We start from the raw sequence: 25,745 nt of genomic DNA, 5'->3' as shown, positions 1-25,745 counted from the left end.
GTAGTTATTCAGCATAGCACGGTGAGTTCTGAAAGGCCTTATAGGATTTTTTCTTTAGCTTTTTGCCAGACTGACTTCATGTGATTTGTGGTTGCGTTTGTAAAGGGATCGAGAAAATAAAGCGAATGATTAACAGCCAGATTATTGTAGCCCAAGTTACCTATGGTGTTGTAAGTTGCCACAAATCAGAAACTGCTGTGGTTCCAGTAGCAAAACATACTGTTGCAAAATTGGCAGCAAATGGGTAGCATCACGTTGTGGCACAGCAACCATAAAGCTTTGCTTTGTCTCAACGTCATAACCACCAAAGACCCATTGCTCTCGCACCTATGACTTCGATGGTGCTGACGAAGCAGCTCTCGTCTATTTCAACAGTATGGCCAGGGCCGCCCAAAACTATTGGCTCAATTAAGAAATATTCATGGCAGATATCTCTACAAAATTAGCACCAATCGACCACAGTGTGCTCACTGCCAATTTTGAGCTCCCTCATTAAAAACTTTTGCCTATTGGGTTCGAAAACCCACATGTAAGACAGTTGCAAAATTTTAGAAATGTCTAAATGACTGCCAGCAAAAAATGACATTTTCCTGATTGAACATTTCTTTCTACAGTCCCTGCGAATGGAGCAGCTCCAAATTTCGCCATCTTTCCCTGTAGTTTTCTCCAGCTTCATCTCGTATTCAACACAATACCCATTTTCACACACCATATCGTTCTTCATAAGATCTTGTTGCCTAGCCCATTGTATTGAGCTTTGGGTGTTCTCCATAACATGGTATAAATCTTCCATTACAAAGTCGCTCAAATCTGGAAAATTTCTCGCCATTTTGGCACATGCAGTAATATACGATACTTCAAAACGGACAGCCTCAACAGAAAAATATAGGTTGTTGGGCGCACTGATCAAGATGCATAACTGTGAGCAACAGGGACATATACCATATGCAACAATATGCAAAGCCAACAATAGCTATAATGGTTAGGATGTATGAAACTGTAAGCATTACCTATGGCTAAAGAACTCTGTGAAGAAATATATTAAAGTGTCTGCAGCATATTGGCATAGCAACATGAATAAGCTGGTGAAAGCAGACAGTTAATCTTTTTTTTCCCCCACCTCCATATGAAAATAAGTACTTTTTTGGTATTCCGCGCATATATATGCTCATATCTTCAGAAATATATTTGCTTCAAAAATAGGTATTTTTCTCATGATCAGCGCATGTACCCCCTAAACTGCGTAAGTGCCATTTTCGTTATTGCAGATGTTGGTTTTTTGGTATTGTGGGCTTGGTTTGAGCTATATAGGTCGAGTGAACTGTATGATTCCTGCTGGCTTTGTGGCTGTAGCATTATGTCGTAGGTTGAGACTTTTTTAGGGGTGATGTGATGTGATGTGATGTTTTGTATTGTTAAAATTAGGTTGTCCTTGCCCTAGACCCCCTATTTCCCGCGGTTGTTCTGTAGTTTCATTTTATCATTGAAGTAAGATTACTTTCACTGTTTCTATTTTCCTGCAGGTTTGTTGGCATGTGTACATAGTGACAATATTGACGACATTTTGTATACTCTGGACGTAGGCGTTTCTGTCATATGGATGATGTCATGGGTCAAAGCAGATGGATTAAATCGGATGCTTCCCTAATGCCGAGTTCCGAAGGTTTGATTGGATCTACTGACACTGCCTTTGACTGGTAGCATGCTACTGATGATGTGGTGTGTGTGATATCCATGCACAAAACTTCCACACAAACACATGGGTCGTTTCACAATGCCGTAATTAGTTTCAACCAGTCAGTGGTAGTCTTCAGACGAAAGGCATATGCTGAAGCTGACGGTAGACAGAGATTAGTTTCTGTTGTGTTCAATGTTGTTGAGAACAGAATGGAAACCAGTATGTGCCTTTACCCTAAAGGCGCTAGCTGGCTTGTCAAAATTGGATACAGCGTTGTGAAATGCTTGTGAGATTATGTCAAAAAATATATAAAAGAATTTTAGATCCCTTATCTCTAAAACAGTATGTCATTTTTTTCCATATTTATATTGCTTCTGCATTATTTTTAAATGCAAGTGGGGGAGCCTATGATTGTTTCGTTATGAGAATAGATAAAATTGTCGTTGCAGTGTGTGGCTGATTTCGATGAGTGATTTATGTCCAGCATTTTGATTATGTGATAGGTGAAAGCAGACGGTTGGTATTGATAAAAATCAAAATTTCTGTTATGTAAGCTAGGACTAGTGGGCCAGGGAAAAAACTAACTAATCGCTCGGTCATTTCAGAAAAAAATTGATATTTGCTGGATGAATTCCCGAATGTTTAATGGGTTTAAAGACATTTTTTAAAAAATTTTATTCTCAACATTTAGAAACAGTGGCTATTTTTTGCTTTTACAGGCATCTGTTTTTCTTTTTTTTCTTTTCTTTTTTTTTTTTTTTTTTTTAAATTATTCAGTACTGAGTTGAAGAATCATTAACTGGACTATAAATTAAAAACCATGATAACCATGCTGAATGTATTCCTTAATATAGGCCCTACTTTTAATGGCTCAAACTTGTTGATTGCAAGCTAAAAAAGCGTATTCTTTAAACTATTTAATTGGATAGATAAAAATTCTACTCATCAAGCAGCGGCAGAACACATACATAAAAGACAGCTGTAATTGGCAAGCTTTTGGAGCCAGTGGCTCCTTCTTCAGGCAGAAGGGTGGAAGTGGAAGTAATCGAGTGAAGGAGAAAGACTGGAGAGGTCTAGGAAAAGGGGTAGATATTGGTTAAGTCACCCAGAACCGCGGGTCAGAGGAGACTTACCGTACGGGATGAGAAGGAAAGACATTACTTACGGTAAGTCTCCTCTGACCCGCTGTTCTGGGTGACTTTCCCGATATCTACCAATTTTCCTAGACCTCTCCAGTTCTCTTCCTTCACCCCTCTTCCGTCTTTTATGTGCGAGTTCTGCTGCCACTTGGTGAGTAGATTTTTTATCAATCCTAATTGTATTTTTCCAAAGTAAGAGTAATTTCTCAGCCTTAATATTTATTGTGCTATTACACTATACAGTATAACTACTTCTTATAGTGAGAAGCTTACACAAAATGTACACTATTTTAAAAAATTGATTTTTTGAATTTTTTCGTTCTTTGACCTACAATATCTTTGTAAGGAGAGCAGATAAAAGTCTGAAAATTACACACTTAATGGATCTTCATGATATCAAACTTAAATTGGAAGTAACAAACAGAAAATATTGTGGGGAAGGCTAACCAAAGACTGCAATTTATTGGCCGTACTAAGGAGATTGCCTACACTACGCTTGTCCGTCCTCTTTTAGAATTCTGTTGCGCGGTGTGGGATCCTTGCCACATAGGACTGACAGAAGTACATTGAAAAAGTTCAAAGAAGGGCAGCACATTTTGTATTATTGCGAAATATGAGAGAGAGTGTCACAGAAATGATAATGGATTTGGGCTGGACATCATTAAAAGGAAGGCATTTTTTGTTGCAACAGAATCTTCTCATAAAATTCCAATCACCAACTTTCTCCTCTGAATGTGAAAATATTTTGTTGACACTGACCTACATAGGGAGAAACGATCACCACAATAGAATAAGGGAAATCAGAGCTCGAATGGAAAGATATAGGTGTTCCTTCTTTCTGCGCTCTATACGAGATTGGAATAATAGAGAACTGCGAAGGTGGTTCGATGAACCCTCTGCTAGGCACTTAAATATGATTTGCAGAGTATCCATGTAGATGTAGACAAGCCTGTACAAATCTGTGTGTTGTCATCCCCCTTCCACCAACATCTGTTCACTCACACTTAGTTAATAATGAGCCCTTGAAGTGTGCAGTTGAACAATGGAGTCTCAAAATAACGAGAATAGTTTTTTTAAGTGTTGGTTACTAACCTTGAAAACTCAATAGTGTGTCATTTAATTGCCAAAGTCAGGATAAATTTCTGAAGGGCAAAAGCAAACCTTGGCAGTTGATGAATGTATAGTTCTTGCTGACTTTTCTGAAAACTATTCCTTTGGTGTTCAAGTGAAATACAAGGGCGCCACTGGGTAAACAAACAGGCCACAGTTTGTCCATTTGTGTTCTGTTATAAAGATCCAGATAGACTAGAGTCATAGTTTTTGTGTTGCAAATGATTACTTTGAGCACAAAGCTACAGCAGTGCATGCTTTTCACCTGCAGTTAACAAACTACGTAAAACAGCACGACAGTTCCATAAACAAACTGATGAACTTCTCTGATGGTGCTGCAGGCCAATATAAAAGCAAACAAATATTAATATCTCCTTTCTCAAAGAAAAAAAGACTGTTGGCTCGGTGCAGAATAGCACTTTTTTGCATCATGTCCTGGGAAGAATGAGTGTGATGGCATAAAGGGTACAACAAAGCGAGCTGTCACAAAAGCTAGTCTGCAACGGACCTATGAGAACCAAATCTGGACACGTCAAGAAATGTTCAAATTCTTTAAAGAATAGGTAAAAGGGATTACGTATGTTTCATTAAATGTGAGGAAATATGAGAACTCTATGCCAATGTCTTGGAGGAAAGATTCAAAACTTGTCAGAAGATTAAAGGCACCCGATCTTTTCATTGTTTTATACCTCAGTCATACAACTTGCTCAACTGTAAGTTCACATCAACATCCTCTGATAGTGAATGTCATCACTGTGGAAAACTTGTACCACTGACACTTCAAAGTAAGGACATAGTGGCTTGTGTCTATGACGAACAGTGGTGGATTGCCAAAGTTGGTAACATTGCTCGTCAAAACCAAGATGTGGATGTTACATTTTACCAGCACCAAGAACTCCATTTAAAAAATTTGAAAAGGATCAACACGAGAGGCCCGTTAAAAATGCATTAAAGGAGTTGTCTTCTCCCCTGGAATTTATGACTGTGACTAGGCGAACATTTAACTCTGTGCCCAACATGAGTGAAGAAATATCTCTGTTGTTCAATAAACAATGTAGCAAAAACAAACAAGTTGAGAACGGGATAATGTAATGAATTGTCTCATTTTTTGAAGAGTTATCCTAGATATTTTTAAATTATGTAATTTATACACTGTTTCCATCAGCTCAGATATTGCAAACAGTAAGAAACATATTTTTGACTCATATTTGAAATTTTTTTTGTCCATGGAATCTCAAGGTTGAAATTTATACAGAAGTTTGATATCATAAAGGTCTATTAAATGTGTAATTTTCAGATTTATATCTGGTCCATTAACAAAGATTTGCAGACCAAAGAATGAAAAAATTCAAAAGATTTGTTTTTAAAGTGTTTCTAAGTATAAGCTTGTCATAATTGTTTCTCTAAAAAAAAAAAAGGTGTCTGTACTGAGTAGTGTAATACCACAAAATGTATTAAGGCTAAGAAACTACTCTTTGGAAAGATAGTATTAAAAATGGGTTTTTTAAATTTACAACCAACAACTTTGAGACATTAAAAGTGTATTCCCTAATACATTCAGCAGGGTGATCATGGTTTTAATTTATAGTCCAGTGTCTGCTGAAATAAATACCTCTTATATGAAAGGTCTGGGGCAATCCATTACTGAATAATTTAAAAAACCACAGACGCTTATAAAAGTGTAAGAAAGCCTGAAACAAAAATGGCTGCTCTTTCTAAACGATAACCAATAAATGTTTTTAAAAAATATTTTTGAGTCCACCAAACATGAAGGAATTCACCCAGCGAATTCTTTCTACGAGAATGCAGTTGTCTCTCTTTGTAATTTTATGGCTTTCTCAAGTATGTTTCCCTTTGGATACAATTAATTGATAGTTTTATGGTTTGGATGGTGTACGATCTTCCACGGAATGCTTGTATTTACTTAATAGGCACACGTTTAAAAATCCAAATATTAGATCATTATTTCTCTGAAGGAAACATTGTTTCCAGTATAAATCCTAGATGCAGAATTGTATTGTTTACATTGTGACTGCAGCACTATTCTTCTCTCACCTGTTGTATATAAATATTTCTGGAATAATTTTAACATCTGTTTAACAGGACACTAATGACAGCAGCAGAGAAGCTTGCCGCTGTTCCTGATGTGGATATCGACCCAGAAGGAACATTTAAGTATGTTCTAATACGTGTCTTTGGTCCAGAGGGTCCTGATGGCAAAGAACCGAGCAAATTAGTGGTCAGTAACTGGTAAACTAATATTTGGTCAACTTTGTGATACATTATTATTTGAGAGACAGTCGTTAGCATCATTTTTCAATTTTCTCAGTTGAATTTTTCTTCTGATGTCGGTGACTTGCAATGGGGAATTGTAGCCTAAGGTTGGTTGTTATCTGCATAACATAGTGTTTCAGTGTTTACTGTTAAATTGGAAGTGAGATGGTGGATGGCGATACAACTGAAAACGCACAAAAGATTTTCACTGAAACACTGTTGAACTACAGTTATGGCCCTGTGTGCTATGGTATCTTTGCCAGATAGTGTTGACAGAGGACATAAAAAAGCATTCAAAGAAGAGCAACGTATGTTGTTTTATAGCTAAGAAGGGGGAGTGCGCCATGGACATGCAGGGTGTATACGACCCGGAAGATCCGGGGAAAAACCCAGGAAATTTTTCATTGTTTTTGTTTTCAGTTAAATTTTTGTAATTTTGATTGGTAAGAACCGATACTCTAACAAAGGATATTACTGTGTCTCAATACTGCAGCAATAAAACATGAACAAGAGAAAAAACGAAAATAAAACTTAAATTTCAAGGGAAATGCACCATATACAGCAACAAAACAGTGCTCATACAAGTGTCCGCCAACAGTAAAATGTGTCAAAGGCTTTAGGAAGACTGTGCAATGCTTCGTAACAGCAAATTGCCTCCGCTGAGCGTGACGTCACAACTGTTTACATTAAATTCATTTTAGCAGTTACGAGCTCGATCATGCGCATGCACAGTTGAGTAGTACCTTCTCCCGCTTCTGGCTACAGAAATTGTTGGCTGTGTAAGCAGTCGCAGCAAGCAGCTAGATGCTACTGGGAAAAATTTTACTGGAGCGCCCAAGCTGCCAGATTTATACATGCGCAGGAGGTCCAAATCTGGGGGGGGGGGGGAAATTCATATTCTTGAGGGGGGGGCGGGGGAGGAAACCTTGTTTCACAAAGCGACTCGCATTCAGCGCACGTTAGTTCGTTAGTTTATCGATTATTCATATTACTTTGAAACTCATCCCTGTCGGTTTTTGAACATTTTTAACACATTCTAAGTTGATTTTGAATGAATCGTAAGTTGATTTGTGAATGCGTGCGTAGTGTACATGTTTCCTCTGTCAGTGGAATCTGACAGAGCTGAGCGAAGTAAGGCTGAATGGATGAATACCAACCGCTGTCTGATTGTGTGGTTGATTGTGTTTGCGAATGATGAGCGTTGTTGTAATTACTAGCGGAATCCATAGATTCAGACTACAGGAGTGGAAATAAACGAATAACACGTAAGAATGATTACGTATTACCTTCGTGGTGTATACAAGAAAATGAAATTTTGACAAAAAATTTTTGGGCAGATCGCTATACTAGTAAGGGCGAGTTGTACAGTCCCCAGCTAGCAGCTACTTTAAGTTCTCTTCTGGAAGAAGCACGGAAAATGTGTTGTACGACCATGTAACAACGCCTAACCGGAGAATAATCACGGGATAGCTAAACCGTTAATTCTGGTAGAGTTAATGAAGTTAACCTGCAAATAAGCTTTGGCATTGGCAGGAATAGTTACAGAATTAGCGATAACAAGACTGTTTGTTAGAATGATGAAGGAGAAGAAATGGGGGCATCACACAAATTATGGAACAATATGACGATTCCAAGTTCGTATAAAAATTTCATACTACTACTTTTCGATCTCGTGCTTGAGGAACGGGAGTGTATGAATGAAGTGTGAAACTATTTCCTAACGTAAAGCTTTTTGCTTGTAGTTGGCCTAATAGGCATTTGATATTGGTACTTTGTGAATTATTTTCTGTCCTTACAAAACAGACCGTTTGTGCCAAAACAGTCTCATTTATTTTGTGTGTATTACAATTGTTGTAGTATTAGAAAGGCCTATTTTGTTTTATCTAGCAGACAGTGACAAAATAGGTGTAATCAGATCGGGAAACAACACCAGTCTTGGGTCCTATTTGTATTAACAGCTTTTTCAGTATTAGACAACGACATTTCGACTTTTCGTGTAGCAAAATGTTTGACGAACTTTGATGAGGTAATAGATTCTTTCACAGAAGGAAAGCACTCCATGTAAAGCTGTACCGAGATTAGAGGGTAAAAAATTCTAGGAGCTAAGGATTGAAGAAACATGTATTGTCTTGCTTGTCTCATGTCTTTACTGGGTTTATATATCCTATATTTAATTTTATGTCACACAAAGCAGCAAGTTGTTAGCTGATAGGGAACAAAGAGTGCACATTTTCTGAAGAGTTCTTTTTTTTTAAAAAAAAGAGGGACAGAATGTCAAACCGGCCAACTGTAAACAGGAGAGGCACCACAGGACATTTTAATTTCCACTGTCCTGAATATGGTTTGATGGCATCCATTACAAAATATCAAAATATACACATTTCAATTCCACAGAGCGAAGTACAGTGACGTGCGATAGGAGAATGCTGTGTGAGGAGACGAGACACTGCACTTTGGCACACTTATGACATGTCTTACATTTCCTCAAACACACATGTTGCATGCATCAGACCCTTCAGAAAGACGTGCACTACAAAATGAACATATTTTTGTGTGTGTGTATATATATATAAAAAAAACAAAGATGATGTGACTTACTAAATGAAAGTGCTGGCAGGTCGACAGACACACAAACATACACACAAAATTCAAGCTTTCGCAACAAACTGTTGCTTCATCAGGAAAGAGGGAAAGACGAAAGGATGTGGGTTTTAAGGGAGAGGGTAAGGAGTCATTCCAATCCCGGGAGCGGCAAGACTTACCTTAGGGGGAAAAAAGGACGGGTATACACTCGCGCGCGCGCGCGCGCGCGCCCACACACACACACACACACACACACACACACACACACAGACACAAGCAGACATATTACACGTTTTTTCGAAATTTTCCCGAATTTCTCCGTCCTTTAACGTGTTTTAGCGGCAACACAACCACGTAACCTTTATGCACATCGCTGTCTACCAACCCAAGTTCACCACAGGATCAACTTAACCAACACTTTTTCGCCTTTTTTCATACCAGATTTCCAGTTGCTTTCTAGTTCACCTTTATCTCTCCCCATATATTTTTATCTTTCATTTTCATTTCAACCTCATGTTACACTTTCCACCTTCTAATACCATGTCACCCTCACAACACCCCCACAAAAAAAAAATGGTCTTTAAATATGTCTGCTTGTGTCTGTATATGTGTGGATGGATATGTGTGTGTGTGCGAGTGTATACCCATCCCTTTTTCCCCCTAGATCCGGGACTGATGCGCAGAACAGTCTGAATTACAGTTGGGAAGTGGGTAGTCTACACGTGACCCATTTTTACATTTAGTGTTTTTGCTGTTTCCTCTTCATTTACTGCTCCCACATCAAATGAAGACAAAACAGATTTCTGTGGCCGGGAGCTATCAAGTGAATTAAAATACATTCACATAATAATGGAAGGCTAAACTGTGTTATTAGTTGCAGATTTTATTTTATTTCCATCTTTCTGACAGTCAAGCGTTAATTGCCTTTTAGAACAATGAAGTTATTTTTGTTGGTTTGGCAAAGAAATTTTCTTTCATTAATCTTTTCCACTAAGGCAGACAATATATTTGAGACAAAGTGTTTAATTCCACACACTGTGTTTGCTGCATTTCAAGTGCACATTTTCAACTTCTAGCACATTTGGCATTACGCCATAATAAAGAACCAAACATGAGACAGGACAGTACTGGTACTCCAAGAAAATTTACATCCCAAAAACCACATAGAAAAGCTTAATAACAGGTCGTGGGATTCTGGACATACAAATTTGCACTTTAAATGTGAACATTTTAGTATGGGTCACGAAATTCCGATTCTCTTGGAGTATCCTCTGATGTCTTGTTTCTTACATAATGTAAGATCTTTTAATGTTTCACACGTACGAACATGCGGGCTCCCTACGACATCGTAGCTGCGCTTGCGCGGTGACGCCTGTCATCTGGCGCTCTCTGGCAACTGCAGAAACGAACCTATTTCTAACAGGTCGTGGGAAAATATTTCGAATGGTGTGTTGAAAATCGTTACCATCAAAGTACCATTCTAGCAGTTACACCAGAACTATGTGAGATAATGTACGATGAATTTCTTAAATCACAAAGTGTTTGACTCTCATTTAAAAATCAACTCTTTGATGATGAGCCATTTAGATGAATTTTGAGCCTGGAAGATCAGACATTTATGTCGTTATTAAAAATTTTACTGGCACCTTTGTGTGATACATCTTAAATTGTAATACGCGCATGAAAGACCAACATTTTATGAGAAAGCTTAGCTTCTCTTGCAGCGTATTAATCTGATAGACCAATATTATATGTGAAGGCTTTGCGTTTCGTTTAGCAACACTATTTACATTAATTTGAGCCATTAACTTTTTCTGTTGGTGTGTTCGCGCTACTTAACAGTGATGTTGCTGTTGGTTGACTACATCACGTGTCCTAAGCTCTGAATACCTGCTGTGATCGGCTGGCGAAATCGCATGAAATGAGCTATGACTAACTTACAAAAGCGCATCCCAATCTCAATTTCAATGCTTTGGAAAGTAACATGCGGTGTTTGGTGGAATTCGAGTTTATACTTTCCTAATACAAAAATATGCAGCATACATGTTGCTGCACATCAAAGATCTTTCCAAAATGCGTGTTTTTTTTTTCCTAAAGCGCCAGGAAATTCTACGCCCGTGTATAAAACCATAATCAAAGGACTTATAAGTTATACAGTTCCAAGAGAAAATATACCGTCAGTTAACAGGGAAAAAGTATGTTTTCACTTGGGGGAAAGTGTATTTTTGACTGAGAAATCCGGGAATTTTTTTTCCTTGTCCGCATATACCCTGACATGATATACAAGTTGGGGTGACAGTCATTAAAACAAAGGTGTTTTTTGTTATGATGAGATGTTTTCAGGAAATTTCCTCTGAATGGCAAAATATTTTGTTGGCACCCACCTACATAAGGAGAAATTATTATCGTGATAAAGTAAGAGAAATCAGAGCTCCCACAGAAGCTGTTGAAGAGTGGAATGTTACAGAAATAGTCTGAAGGCTTTTCGATGCATCCTCTGCCGAACACTTAAGGATACAGGATACTTATAAATGGTGGAAAAATCAAAATTTTTTAAATGACTTTATTAAATTCTATAGTCTTTCCTGATTACATTGATATATACACTGTAGGGTTTGAAATGAAAAATGACCTATACATACCAAATTTTAAAGTTACGGTCATGTACGAGGTGCGACAATAAAGTAATGAGACTGATTTTCTTTGCAAGATGTGGCACCCCTGCAGGCTTGCGTAGGCACAATATCTGTGACCTTGGTCTATAAGCCGCTTCTAGTTCAAGCGGCATGTTGAAGCAACTGCTCAGTCATTAGTTGTGCTGTAATAAGTTAACACGTGTTAGTGTCTCTCATCACAGAAATGGAACTGCATAATATTGCGCAACAGTATGCCATTTCTTTTTGCGTTAAATTGAGTGAAAACGCGATGACAACTTTTACGGTAAGCTTAAGAAGGCTTTTGGAGAGGAGGTTATGTCAAAAGCTCAAGTTTTTGATTGGCATAAAATGTTTAGTGAAGGCAGAACAAATGTTGAAGATGAAGACTGCAGTGGACGACTGTCAACCTCACGGACGGATGTCAACTTGGCCAGGGTGCATGAACTCATAAAATCTGATAGAAGGTTATCCATGAAAATGATTGCAGGAGAACTGCACATCAATCGAGGAACGCTTTGTCTAATAATAACATTGCTGATAATTGGATTCTGCATCACGATAATGCACCATCCCATACTGCTCTGTCAGTACAGTAATTTTTTACCTCAAAACAAATTTCGGTACTGCCAGAGCCACCTTATTCACCAAATATTGCTCCGTGCAACTTTTTTCTCTGTCCAAGAATCAAAATGGCGGTCAAGGACACCATTTTCAAACAACGCAAGATGTCCCAAAAGCTGTGATGAAGGTCTTGGAGGATATTACAGAAGATGAGTTCCAGAAATGTTACCATCAATGGCAGAAGTGCTAAAAAAAGTGTGTGCAATCAGAAGGGAACTTTGAAGGAGACAACACGAAAATTGACTAAAACTGTAAGCAACATTTTTTTTTCACATCAGTGTCATTACTTTACATTCGCACCTTGTATACTGCCATGCCCCCTTTATTTCTGTTACAGAAACCAGTATTATTTTGAAAAGAACTGTGCACTTTCTTTCTGTTTCCAGCGATTATATGTATGATACATTGTATATGTTGGTAACAGTGCAGGTTTCTAGCGTCTGTAAATGATTATCTTTGCAAGTATTTACTTTTGTGTTCTGAAGCAGTTTGTTCACATGTTAATAAACGTTTGTTTCCCAAGCGCTACATATATTTGTGAAAATACATATTTTTTAGTGTGCCACACATCAAGAAATTCAATAAAAGGAAATTCTGTGGTAACCAGTTCACAAACAAAACAAGCCACACTGTTGAAAGTAACCTATGTGTCAGTTCTTCAGTGAAGAAATTCGCACATGGCACGCCTCCTGGTGATTCAAATTTTTGTGTTAAAAATGACGCTGTTTGTAGTGGATTTGTTGTTGTTGGTGTGGGTATCTTATCTTCTTTGATAAAGGAAGTGGAAAAATGTAAACAATGTGATGGTGTAGGCTGTCTGGAAATAACTGAACAACAAAGTAGCAGGAAGGGTTTAGCGTCAAAATTAGTTGGTCTGTGTAGATCCTGCAATAAATCTACCTCGAAAATGACTTTGAACATTGTGCATAATTCATATGATGTGAATTTGAGGTTAGTGTACGCAATGCGTGCAATAGGAAAAGGAAAAAAAGGCTGCACAAACGTTTTGTCATTTGATTGACTTTCCTCCTCCCAGTAGGTTCAGCAAGTACATAAGAATACTTTTAGGTGCCTTGACGGTTGTGTCTAAAGCATCTATGAAATGTGCAGTAGAAAAAACTGTTAATATTAGTGAAACAAGGGACATTGCTGTTGCACTTGATGGGACATGGCAACATCGAGGACATCGTTCCTTGAATGGTGTTTTAAGTGCCACTTCTGTGGAGAATGGAAAAGTTGATGATGTTGAGTGCTTATCTAATTATTGCCACATCTGACATAGTAACACTGAAGGACATATTGAACATCAGTGTTATAATAATTATGATGGTTACAGTAGAGGTATGGAGTGTGATGGAGCTCTAAAATTATTTCAGGGGTCAGTGCCCGTTTATAACGTTAGATATACAAAGTACCTAGGTGATGGGTACTCTAAAGCTTTCAATAAAATTAATGAGTTCAATGTTTATGGTGATAGCTTCGTAACAAAACTGGAGTGTTGTGGACATGTGCAAAAGAGGATGGGTGCTAGATTGAGGAAGCTAAGAAGTGAAATGAAAGGAAAATTGCTATCTGATTGAAAATCTCTGTCTGGCTGAGACAGATTGACAGAAACTGAAATAGACCTCCTTCAGAGGTATTAAGGACTGGCCATTAGACAAAATGCACCTCTGAATGATGATACAGCAATGAGGAAAGCTGTATGGGCCACCTACTTTCATAAGTTGTCCACAGATGACCACACTGTTCATGGACTTTGCCCTAAAGGAGCAGATTCTTAGGTGTGGTTACCAAAAAGCAAAGGAAAGTGGTCAAATATACTATCAAAATATCATAAGCATTATCTCCTTGAGCCTGTTATGAATGAAATAAAACCAATTTTTAGAGACCTGAGTGGACCCCGTTTTGCTTAGTACCACATTTACTCGAATCTAAGACGCACCTGAAAAATGAGACTTGAAATCCAGGAAAAAAAAATTTCCCGAATCTAAGCCGCACCTGAAATTTGAGACTTGAAATTCAAGGGGAGAGAAAAGTTTTAGGCCGCACCTCCAAATCGAAACAAACTTGGTCCATTGTAATATGAGACACAATTTAGGTCAAATGAATGACGATACAGCTACAGTAGTTTGGTTCGAGTCGTAAGCTCAGTAGTTAAGCTTTACCAGGTAGCCATTGCTATGCGTCAGGCGCTCCGTCCGTATTATACGGGTACCCTTCCTCTTTCGTGTACTTCGTTAGCGAAACAATGGCAAGAGACTGCTATTTGCTGTTACCTACACTCCTGCTTTCTTTGAGAATGATCAACAAGAACCAAATAATAGACAGCGTATGATAGAAGATATTCTGAACGGGAGTTTAGCGAAAATTTTTCTCCGTTTGAAAATCTTTGCAGGCACCTCTTTAGTACATTACATTCTGCACTGAAATTAGTCATCTTAGATTTAAAAATCTAGTCAATTGCCGTGCTTCATTTCTGACTGTATCACTATTAGGCATAAGAATAATACAAATATAAACATGGGATGATATCTATATTTTTCCGCGTTTGCTGTTGTCTCACTCTAGTTTCGTAGTTTATTAGGCAGACAGGATTTAAATGAGTTAGCAGCAAACACGAAAGAATACATGGCAAAATGTTTATATTCTAATTATTCTTATGTGAAGAGAATACTGCATGCTATTCACAATTCATAAAAGTTCCTATAAGGAACCATCTCTTCTCACAGTTAGGAAAAAATTCAGAACGTAAAGTTGGCCATATTGACAAACATCCCAAACAGTCTTGCCAGTCGGATTTTCGTAGTGCGTTGAAATGCTGCTACATTCAAAGGTGCACAATACGGAATTTGTATTTACTTCGTTGGATAATGTATGAAAATGCAGTGGTCGAAACTCAAGACGGAGGAAAAACTTGTCTGCCACCCCCCCCCCCCCCCCTTTTTTTTTTAATGCACTCATGCAGAGGGTTTGGCGCCAGTATTTATCTTTGTGCCTGGCCTGCAAAGCATGCCTGTGTAGTGCTACATATCTTCGACAGCAGAAGTTAGCTGTGGCGGCACCTACCAACATTTTCCAGAACTTCCGCTTACTTTGCACTCGATTCTAAGCCGCAGGCTGTTTTTTGGATTACAAAAACCGGAAAATAAGTGCGGCTCAGATTCGAGTAAATACGGTAAATGTCTTCATGGGGGCACTCAGAATACAAATGAAAGTTTCAACCATTCCATACGGGAAAGATTACTCAAGAATGTTTTTGTAGGACTAAATACATTAAAAGTTGGTGTACTAGATGGTGTGCTATGTTTCAATGACGGAGTGATAGGAAGGTAGGAAGTCCTGAGAAATTTGGGCATAAAATGTGGCTCTAATATGAAAGATCAATTTCTTCTGTGTGACAGACAACGGGTGCATGAAGCTGAAAGATTCGCTCTTCAAGTTACCAAAGAAGCAAGAAGTGCTAAAAGGAATGCCAAGAGGAAGCTTGAAGATGAAGAAAGGCTGCAGGATGTAGACTATGCTTCAGGAATGTTCTGAGGCACAGTTTAATTGGACTCATATGTTCATTCGCAATTTCCCGCTAGTTGTTTTCTTCAGAATTCAGGTACAAATATTTCCTAAAGTTTATAAAGCATTGCTCTAATTTTTTCTGTAACTTTTGGTAGTCCATACTTATGTAGTAGACCTAAGCTTTATTGCAGAATCAGGTAAATCATAGAAAAAATAACATTTTTATTTGGAAAAAATTATAAATATTAAAATGTAAGATGTGATACTTTTTTATCCTTGTGATATACGTAATAGGTGGAATTAAATAGGTCTAGTATCTCAGCCATGTCATGCATGTCTGGTAAAAATTTGGTCTCCTTCAAATGTATAACATTGGATTAAATGGTACCTCAGTTTGAGGAAGAATTTCCTTGTTACTTTTTTTAAATAACTCTAAGCAGGTTCAAAAATATTCAAAATACTTCTAATTTGTTTAGAAAGTGTGCTCTATTACCTGATATCAACAAAAAATCTGAAAACATATACATTATAAACAGTGCCTGAAAGAAATATAATATTGAGCTGGAAAAATGCCCCGTATCCTTAAGTGTGAACTGCCAGATAGCCGTGTAGATTTACACGAGAAATATCGTCTGGTTTGCACTGATGATGTAATGATGTGAGGGGGCTGAATGCAATTTTTTTTTTTTTTATGCCTGCTTTGGTGACGGAAGCAGTGCATTCAACTTCCAGAAAGAAATTATCTCACAAAACAGGCCTTTGACTAAACTTCATAAAGTGCCGTACTGTGCTGGTTTATGGTATAGAGCAGATGTTACCAACAAGTATTCCATTGGTTCTCCATCATTTGAAAAAACGTCGTTTTCACTAAAACACAGCTACATTTACAACTCCATTTTTCCTGTACAGTGTTCTATAATACATACAATTGTGACTTTAAATGACAGCTTTGAATTATCAAGGGCATCAGTTTTTTTTCCAAATTTAATGTGCCATTATCAACAGAATGATTGCATGCAGATCATTATATTGGCGTGTGAGGTTTTGGGATTGACATTTATTTTTTTTATCGCGTATCTTGAGACTTTGAGCCAAAGCTCGTGGGATGAGATGGTACCTAGTTTACAGAAAGCTGAATATAAAATTTATAAAAAAAAAATTACAGAATTAATAAAATATGAAATTAAGAGAAATTAGGATAAATTACATGTTGCATAGAGAAGTTCTCATGTATTGTGAGGGTCTCTTGTGCAGAATTGTAGCATACCAGAAGGTAACCTTTGTGTGTGTGGATTTGAATACTTACGTGTATCACTCTTTTTTTCTGCCCTGCTGGGAAATTTGAAAAAAAAAAAAAAACCTGGAGAAATCTTGTTTTTTGTCTCAGTAGATGAAACAGTTTGTTTACTGGGATTTCCTGCATCGTCGCTGGCTGGATGCAGCTTAATACATGCACCGCTTCCCTACTCCCTCATTCTTACTGCTTCTCCACTTCCTACCACTCCCCTCAGCTTGCAGTCAGTGCTGCCACCACTTCTTGCCACTAGCCTAGTAGCTGCCGATGGGAGGCGTGAGGGGTGGTTTGTTTTGATATGATTCTTGGAGATTGTTGACCCAGTGGCTGGAGACAACGGTCATATGTGCACGAGTTGTGTCTGAGTGATATTTTTTTTTTTTTTTTTTTTTTTTTTTTTTTTTTTTTTGTGTGTGTGTGTGTGTGTGTGTGTGTGTGTGTGTGTTATTTTCTGAGAAAGGCTATGGCCGAAAATTTAGTTGTGAGAGTGTGATTGTCTTTTCTACGTGTCTGTCCATGGTTCAGCGATCATCTTTACGGTGAGTTGCTACCTATCTTCATTAGCATTAATTCTCAGAGTATTTGCACAAATTGATGGATTTATCACCACCATCTCATTTCGTCAACATAATGTCAGTGACTTGTGTAAAGCTGGCCACATGAATGGACTTCCATGATGGGCCAAAACCACAGGCCATTTCTGTGGGTCTCTCTAACGGATTGGGGCTGCCGATTTGAAGCCCATCGTTTCCCAATAATGTGCAAGCCCTGCCCATCGGATCTAGTCTCGCCGATCTGCTCCCAGGCCGGCTCTGTTTGTGTGTGGTATAATGCAGTGGGTTTTCGTGATTTATCCGAGGACTCAGGACTGTGGTGCTCCTCGGCAGGCCAGAGGCCACGGGCGATGGAGTTCAGGAATTGTGACTTTCTCACTGCAAGTACATTGTGCGGTACATTGTTTTATAAACATTTTATTTATTCTAGTACATTTTGGGGCTTAGAAAATAATTTATACAGGATGTACATATCTTTTTTTTTTTTACGAACATTCAGTACGCGAAACATGAGTGTCCCGGCAGACATCAATACAGTAATCGAATTCGTGTCATACCTGTCCCAGCATGGCATCGTCAATTGCGATATTTGTTTCTCGTATTCTCTCCCGGAGCTCTGCTACATCACGTGGTAGAGACCATACATACACCGGATCTTTAATGTGTCCCCACAGAAAAAAAGTCACACGAAGTGAGATCTGGTGTTCAGGGAGGCCATTTCATGAAACAGCTGTTCCCTTCTGTAGCACGGCCAGTTCATCGATGCGGCAGCTCCGTATTCAGGTACCCACAAACTTCACGATGAAAATGGGGTGGAGCCCCATCCTGCTAAAAGATGAACGGAGAGCCCAATTGCATCTGAGGCATCAGCCATTGCTGCAACATATCCGAGTAGGAATATCCAGTGACAATGCTCTTGGCGAAGAAGAATGGCCTGTACAGTTTTCGACACGACAAAGCAAAAAAAAACATTTACATTTAGCGAATCACACCCAAATTCAATGCATTCGTGTGGATGCTTTGTACCCCAGATTCGACAATTATGCCTGTACACTTTCCCATTAGTGTCAAAAGTGGCTTCATTGCTAAAACTTAAGTGATCAAAATTCCATCCCCGTCCTTATTCAATTGTTGCAACTGTGAACAAAACTCAAAACACTTGTCTTTGTCGTCGTTATTGACCTTCTACCCTAGCTCCAGTTTGAATGGTTTCATAGACAACTTCTGTCGCATGACTTGCCACAGTCAGTGGAGCCATTTCGAGTTCATGGGATGTACGACGCACCAATTTCTTTGGACTCCTTATGAATGTCTCTCGTATGCAATCCAAATTCACTTCACTCACACTGGGATGTCTGCTTCTCTGTGCTGGGCACAAGCAACCCGTCATAATAAATTTGTTGTGCCTTCCTTGTTGGTGGTTTCTTACCGTACTTTGTTCTAAACATCCATTGAACAGCTGTAGCACACACTTTTTTTGTCGAACTCCAACACACAGAAAGTTCCCTCCGCACCTGAACTTGCCATATTTATGACTGGTGCTATCGGCAAATCACCAAAGTATGCTGTGGTGGTATACATGAAAAAGAACTTTCAGGGTTTCTCTTCAAAATGACATATGTGTGATATCTGTGCTATGTTTGGTTCTTGTGCAATAAATAATTGAAAGTGTTCCCAGATGTAATGTACACCCTGTATATTAGAAAGTATGAGCGATAGGAAGAACAACTTGTGGCAGTCACAGGCGGTTTGTATGCTATGTACCTGTATATTTTGGCCTGCCTTATATACTTCTTTCAATAGGCCTACTTTTTTCTGAGGTTATTTCTGAAATCAGTGTAGGTATTTTAAATCTGCCTTGTGACTTCAAGGAAATGCGTATTTGTGTCACCAAATATGTTTAGTTTTATTGAAATAAAATAACATCAGTGGTCTTAATGGAATATTATATACCATTGTCTTTCTTTCTCCATCTAAAAACTGTTCATTACAAAAGATGCTGAAATTAGTACTTAAGATTTTTGCTCATGAGGGGAAGAAATACAGAAGTCCTTACATTTTTTTTTGTGAACTTGTCTTTACTTGCCCTTGAGACCTCGAAATTTGTCAGGGAAAAATGCTAAAACTTGCTGGAAATCGGGGAACGTCACTTGGGGGAACTTGCGGCAACCCTGAATGTTCACAAGCTGGCACTGCAGAGCTTACTGACTGCATTTTTCAGGGATGAGAAAATCCTTGCCAAGTGCACAGAATTGGCCCAAACTATAACACCATATGAGATAACAGAGCAAAAGTAAACAAGCTTTTGTGTTTGTGTCCAAGACATAGTGTATAGTGAAGACAGAAGTGTTCATTTTCTGCTTAGGGTGTTGAACATGATACTTCTGAGAGAGCTTTTCATCTATCTTCAGTCTTAAGAATTTAAAATGTCTGTTCGACCAGCTCAGGACAAGACTATTTCTATTTTACAAGAGTTCAGTTGTTGGCAGTGAAGTATTAATCCGTTCTCCAAAAGCCATGTGCTGATGTTGCCAACTACCTTGTCAGCTAGATGATTTACGTTATGTTCAGTGTTTTCCGAGAGAACACATGTCTGAATATACAAAAGCTTTCATTTGCATTTGCAGCAGAAGCTCCTGTGTGTGTTTCCTATAGATAGTGGATATAACAACAGCTCCGTTAAGTTATGTTTTCAGATTATTTTTGATGCCACAATTTCCACTCACGTTGCTACTTTTGTGTTTTCTTCTTGCTTAGTACTCTTGATACATTTTGTTCAAAGTTTGACTATGGTTCCTGTTACTAGGTGCGAGGATACAAGTGAGTTGGCTTCCATTCGGACGTCTATGATGAGACGATGGACAGGGTGAATGGCCTCGGCGTTGATACAGAGTGCACTGGTGGTGGCAGAATACAGCACGACCCCAGTGCCAAGGTCATCAAAGTGTACAGCTACTCACAGGTAGTACCAAAAGCAGTGAGTTGTAGAAATGACAGTATGTGTCATCTTGAGCTGTTATTCAACTTAATTTTTTACTGTGTGACTGGTTTCAGTTGAAGACCATAATGGTTTCAGTTGAAGACCATTTTCAGGCACCTGTTGTATATACAGCGCGGATACGGGAAAATTTGGGATGAAAAGAATGTTTGAAAATTATAGTAACAATACAAGCAACACTTACAGAATTTGATTACCAGCAAAAACTATATATATCAAAAGAATACAATGTCAGAAATATAAATTAAATATCCACAAGCATTGTATGTATTGTTACTACAATTTTGAAATATCCTTTTTGCCTGAATTTTTCCTGTTTCTATGCTGTGGGAACAACAGGTGCTCGAAAATGGTCTTGACCAAAACTGGTTGCATCGTAAAAAAAAATTATCAACAGCTTAAAGTGTTACATGATGTCATTTCTACAATTCGTATAAGCTGCAGACCACAGTTAACAAAAGATATTTTAAGAACAGTGAAGTTTCTGTTCATATGTTGTGTGCCCTATAATTCAAGTATTTTTAAAGCTTTTAAGAATGTTATACGCCAAGCTCCTCCATGGGAAAGCAGTTTCTGCTTTGGTTACATGGCACAAATTATAGAATACCTTGTTAGATGGTCAGAAGTAAATGTCACCAGATGTTAATACCTGTAAATCATCATCATGCTTCTTACAACCGTGTACAATAATTTGGGTGTGGTGGTGTGGACAAGTGTTATGGTTGAAATGGCTACTGTTGTTCTGGGTAGCAGCCATGATTATGAAACTTCCTGACAAATTAAAACTATGTGCCGGGCCAGGACTACATCCTGAAACCTTGCCTTCCGTATACAATGCTGATACCAACTGTGCTGTTCAATCTGATTCAGGATTTTTTCTTACACCTTTCAGATTACTTTTGAGGCCACAATCCTTGCTTCCACTTGTATATTTAGTGAGAGAGAGTTGTATATGTAGCGAGAGAGAGAGAGAGAGAGAGAGAGAGAGAGAGAGGATCTTCTGTCCCATAATTTTATAACATTATTATTATTAATATTATTATTATTATTATTATTATTATCAGCTTCTGTATCTTTTGATTGAGTATAGTTACGGCAGCACATGAATTGTGGTGAGCCTGGTGTTTTTACAAGACTTTTTCCAGTTGCCAGGACAGTTGTCATAATTACTCAAATCAACAATTCCTTGCACTTGGAGCAGACCAAATGATTCCTCTGTACCCCTCGCACCTATTTTATACTTTTCAGACTGTGTTTCACACATTTTGTGACCTACCTGTTTCATTTAACACAGTTAATACAGTTGCAGATTGTGGGTACGTGTTTAATTTTTTTGCACGGTTACTGCTGCTTGTGTTTCAGTGTTGTGTACAATGCCAGACCCATCAATAGAAAAATTAATTCTGATGCTGCATCTTGCACATCTGTTCTGAAGGTCTTTACACACTCCCTTTTTCTGCTGCTTTTGTGTTGTGATGTGTGGTGTAGAAAATTTCAGATTGCTTTACGGTTTCATGTGCTCTGTATTAGATGCAGTTTTAGTGTACGTACAAGCACATTGTTTACCTATGATGTAGTTGTAGTTAAGAGTTCTCGTTTTAGTGTTTAATTATTATTGTGATATGTAGCACACTGTTTAATTGTACTTTAGTTTTAAAATACCCAAGGACTGCTTCATTTCAGGGGTTTGGGAAGGCAGACCACAGCAAGACTGTAGAAATTCTGAAGACTGCATATCCTGTTTACAACATTACTTGGAGTGATGAAGGATACTGATCTGCTCAGGTAATTAAATTTACATATGTGGGATACATTCAAAATGTCTCTGACATTACGACAACCTTCATAATGAATGAAGGTGATATTTTTTCCATTTAAGCTGTTGTATTTTAATAAGACCTCTCCTTAATTATACAGGGTGATTCAAAAAGAATACCACAACTTTAGGAATTTAAAACTCTGCAACGACAAAAGGCAGAGCTAAGCACTATCTGTCAGCGAATTAAGGGAGCTATAAAGTTTCATTTAATTGTACATTTGTTCGCTTGAGGCGCTGTTGACTAGGCGTCAGCGTCAGTTGATGCTAAGATGGCGACCGCTCAACAGAAAGCTTTTTGTGTTATTGAGTATGGCAGAAGTGAATCGACGACAGTTGTTCAGCGTGCATTTTGAATGAAGTATGGTGTTAAACCTCCTGATAGGTGGTGTATTAAACGTTGGTATAAACAGTTTACAGAGAATGGGTGTTTGTACAAAGGGAAAAGTTCTGGACGGCCGAGAATGAGTGATGAAAATGTAGCACGCATCCAGCAAGCATTTGTTCGCAGCCCAGGAAAATAGACTCACAGAGCTAGCAGAGAGCTGCAAATTCCACATTCAACTGTATGGAGAGTCCTACGAAAAAGGTTAGTTATGAAACCTTATCGTCTGAAATTGGTTCAAGCACTGTCTGCAGCTGATAAGATTAAAAGAATCGATTTCTGTGATTTTATCCTTGCTCAAATGGAAACAGATGAATCTTTCGTTTCAAAGATTGTGTTTAGTGATGAAGCAACTTTCCACACTAACGGGAAAGTCAACCGTCACAATGTCTGTATATGGGGCACTGAGAATCCGCGGGAAGCAACTCAGTATGAACGTGACTCGCCTAAGGTGAACGTTTTCTGTGCCATTTCAGCCAATAAAGATTTTGGTCCCTTTTTCTTCGAAGGTGCTACTGTAACTGGACTACAGTATCTGGAGATGTTAGAGAATTGGCTGTTCCCTCAGCTCGAACAAGAAGCACAATAATTCGTATTTCAGCAGGATGGAGCGCCACCACATTGGCACTTATCTGTCCGTAACTACCTGAACGTCAACTACCCGAGGCGATGGATCGGCCGCCAGGCAGCCCGTGACGGAGCACTTCATCACTGGCCTCCAAGAAGCGCTGATCTTACCCCCTGCGATTTTTTTTTTTTTTTTTATATATATATATATATATATATATATATATATATATATGGGGGTATGTTAAGGATATGGTGTTTCGGCCACTTCTCCCAGCCACCATTGATGATTTGAAACGAGAAATAACAGCAGCTATCCAAACTGTTACGCCTGATATGCTACAGAGAGTGTGGAACGAGTTGGAGTATCGGGTTGATATTGCTCGAGTGTCTGGAGGGGGCCATATTGAACATCTCTGAACTCGTTTTTGAGTGAAAAAAAACCTTTTTAAATACTCTTTGTAATGATGTATAACAGAAGGTTATATTATGTTTCTTTCATTAAATACACATTTTTTAAAGTTGTGGTATTCTTTTTGAATCACCCTGTACAGTTAGTTCTGGCCCAAAAAGCCATTTTAAATGTTTTTAAAGTACAACAAACAGTAGCATTTCTACTGTAATTTGTAAGCCATGATGAACAGTAGCACATAGTGTGAGTTTGCTGCCTTTTTATTTCTGTGAGACCTCGCTATGTGTGTAAACCGAAAAATGGCTTTTCGAGCTGAAACTAGTTGCTTAACTAAAAATATTTTTAGTAACTATATTATCTTAAGTTGAAAAGTATCGTTTTCATCCAATGACATTAATAATTTTTGTGTCCTCTTTTTCACTTTTGCCATGTGGGTGTGTTCTGAGAAGGTCTATCACATGTTTGTTTCTAAGATTGGTACAGTTGTTTTCTGTCATTAGTTATTGTATGCTGCTTTTGACCACTGAGAATCAAATTTTTCAACTGTTTAATATCAGGCTTTAGCAGCAAGTTTTTTTACTCAAGTGTTAAAAGGTGTTGTATCTAACAACTATTTTTGTTATCTGAAGATTGCCATGCAGGAACTCAACAAACTAGTTCTGATCTGATTCAAAGATTGCATTCGTTTTGTTGGTAGAGACAGTGGGGAGCTGTCCTCTTCAGTCATCATTATCCAGAGGTGAAGCTAGTTTCCTTCAGTAGTGGCTGTCATTATTGACTTCAGTCTTCAAGAGTGTGTCTCAGAAATCATTAAATCAGCAGCAGACTGTTGGTTTATTGCATGAAGAGATTCCAAATACTGCTTTAAATTCACTTCTATCTTAAATTCAGTGCCATGTATGAATGTCTTCTTTTAAACTCCATTGCTACCTCAGTCTAACTGATGTGTGTACAAAAGGAGTGAACAAGTGGCCCGTGTAATATGCCTAGTGTGTTAACAGTGTACACCACTACACTGTCTATTTTAGAAAATGAATCACTCTGCAGCAACCCAGAATGTCTCAGAATTCCCACACTATGCAGTACAGTATCCAAAGATTGTTGTTCTGTGAAAAGAAATCCATTGGTGTTAATTAGATGTGTACTGTACTCTCCATTTAATGTACAAAAGCAGTTGTCCAGTAGCAATCCATTGCAAGAGGAGGGACAATTTCCAGTTTTGTTATTTATTTTATTTACCCATTTAAATAAAGCTGACTTAGGAATTTTCCCTTATGTGGGGACTGTTTGTACTAGATAATGTGTCTATTTGAAGTTCTATATTAGTATATTTTGCTGTTCATGTCACTTCTGCGTAATTTTTCATTGATTGTATCGATACTTGTTTGAATTCTGATATGTTGTGAAATTTCAAACATTTGGGAATCCCATGATAAACTAGTACTATTAGCGTCAATTGTAGGCTTAAACTAAATTGTGCTCTTTCAAAAATTTTTAGAACAGTATGCCTATTATCCTCATTCAAAATAGTCTGTCTCTTATTTTGTTGTCCAATTATGTGAGAAATAGTTTAGTTTCAGAATTTTGAGATGCCTGCAAAACTATACTTTGTAAGTTAGTGCTACCAGTGTTTTGTATACGTAATTTACGTAGCAAATCAATGCTTTGTGGTTCACAGCTCAGCCAAAGTATACATCATCCCTGAATTTCATTGTATATCAATGCAAATAAATGTGTATTTTTGAGAATATTCGGAAGTTACCATTGTCCTTTGCATAATCTGTGAGCAGTCGGGGTTTGTGATGTAGTTCCTGTAGCAGATTTTCTGCCAGACATTTTGTGTTACATCTGGTTTTCCCTTAACGCTCTACCGGCCAGAACTCTATTGGATCTTTTTTTTGCAAACTTTTATACATAAATATGTTACATTGAGTGATAAATTGAATAAAAAGTTGTTTTGAAAAGTTTCAGTTTATTAGAACAAAAACTACAGACGTCCCATTTTTGGGACATTGGCCAAATGCGCTATCCAAATTCACAATCTTATTCTCCATGCATAATATTGTAAGAAGCAACACAAACATTAAATAAAGAATATTTTAATATTATGGAATGTATATTCAGTATGAAATGAAGCAAAACACTTG

The 25,745-nt window shown here is 38.0% G+C and overlaps 1 pseudogene; it reads left to right on the top strand.

The window, feature by feature from the left end:
* Positions 1–1,687: 1,687 nt before the first annotated feature.
* LOC124722005 lies at positions 1,688–22,194 on the top strand (annotated as a pseudogene).
* The last annotated feature ends 3,551 nt before the right edge of the window (positions 22,195–25,745 follow it).

The sequence above is a fragment of the Schistocerca piceifrons genome, chromosome X, assembly GCF_021461385.2.
Source record: "Schistocerca piceifrons isolate TAMUIC-IGC-003096 chromosome X, iqSchPice1.1, whole genome shotgun sequence".
NCBI lineage: Eukaryota > Metazoa > Arthropoda > Insecta > Orthoptera > Acrididae > Schistocerca > Schistocerca piceifrons.
This window is presented reverse-complemented; position numbering and strand designations above follow the sequence as displayed.